The sequence below is a fragment of the Salvelinus sp. IW2-2015 genome, unplaced genomic scaffold (genome assembly GCF_002910315.2).
Source record: "Salvelinus sp. IW2-2015 unplaced genomic scaffold, ASM291031v2 Un_scaffold6153, whole genome shotgun sequence".
In the NCBI taxonomy this organism is placed as follows: domain Eukaryota; kingdom Metazoa; phylum Chordata; class Actinopteri; order Salmoniformes; family Salmonidae; genus Salvelinus; species Salvelinus sp. IW2-2015.
In genome coordinates, this window is record NW_019947416.1 from 2,858 (window position 1) to 4,060 (window position 1,203).

Sequence of the window (1,203 nt, forward strand, 5' to 3'; positions counted from 1 at the left end):
TGTTAATAAAACGTTTACTGGAGACAGGAGAACAAGTGGAGACATAGGACGAGGTGGATAATTGTATAATAAGGCAGGTTTATTCAAGTGTAAAAATATTAGGCAAAGCGTGCAGCACGGCTCCCTCTGTCTGATCCGTATGGGTTCGTCAGGAAAAGAGAGCGTTTAAACAGTTGTACAGTTATATATGGGCAACAAGCAAAGTAGGTTGATCTGGTAGTCTGGCCTTCCGATTGGTCTATCTGGGTCTTGGGTAGTCCTGAACAGGCCTGGTGTCCACGTTCCATTGGTTCCTGACATAGTTCTTTGTCTTGAGCTCCAACCCTGAGTTGTGTGTGTGTCTATGGTTGTCATGGGGGAGGGGAGTTGTGTGTGTCGGTGGTTGTCATCTAATGAGATCAGCATATGTCCAACAGAAAGAGGGAGTGTGTATATTGTGTCAGCCATAGCTAATGTTGAGAAGTTGTTAAAACAAGTTACCAATATCTAATACAATTTCTTACAAATCCCCCTCTTCACGTCTCACAAGAGACGTGACATAAAAGTATATAAAAAGACACAACTAAAGGATAAAATTTGTCAGAAGACAAATTTTTGATTCCCTCTCTTCACGTCTCACAAGAGACGTGACATAAAAGTATAAAAAGACAAAGCTAAGGGATAAAATTTGTCAGAAGACAAATTTTTGATTCCCTCTCTTCACGTCTCACAAGAGACGTGACATAAAAGTATCTTAGTCCTCAAATAGATAAACAGGTCCAGCTTCCCCATCATCAAGCAATGGGAACATTCGGGCCCTTTCCTGATTAGGGTCTATGGCAGCAGTTATAACACGGCTAACAAGCGTGCGCGCACATGGAATGCAACAGCATCCACAAAGTACAAGAATGCCTGCAAAAACGGAAATAGATACTAGGACAGAGGAAACCAACGTCTTATATTTACCAAAGGCATCCATCCATGAGTCCCACATAGAAGTGTCCACTCCAGAATGCTGTTTCATCTTACCATTAAGGGCACGAAGTCCCTCTAATGCTACAGTTAGACTCCCATCCGTATCCTGTGTTATTGGGAATGAAAGTACAACACTGCTCACCAAACATTTCACAGACCCCCCCCCCGTTCAGCCAATAACATATCAACCGCGATTCTATTTTGAAATGCCATCAGGGATGTGGCTGCCAATTGTCCATGGACCGCCTC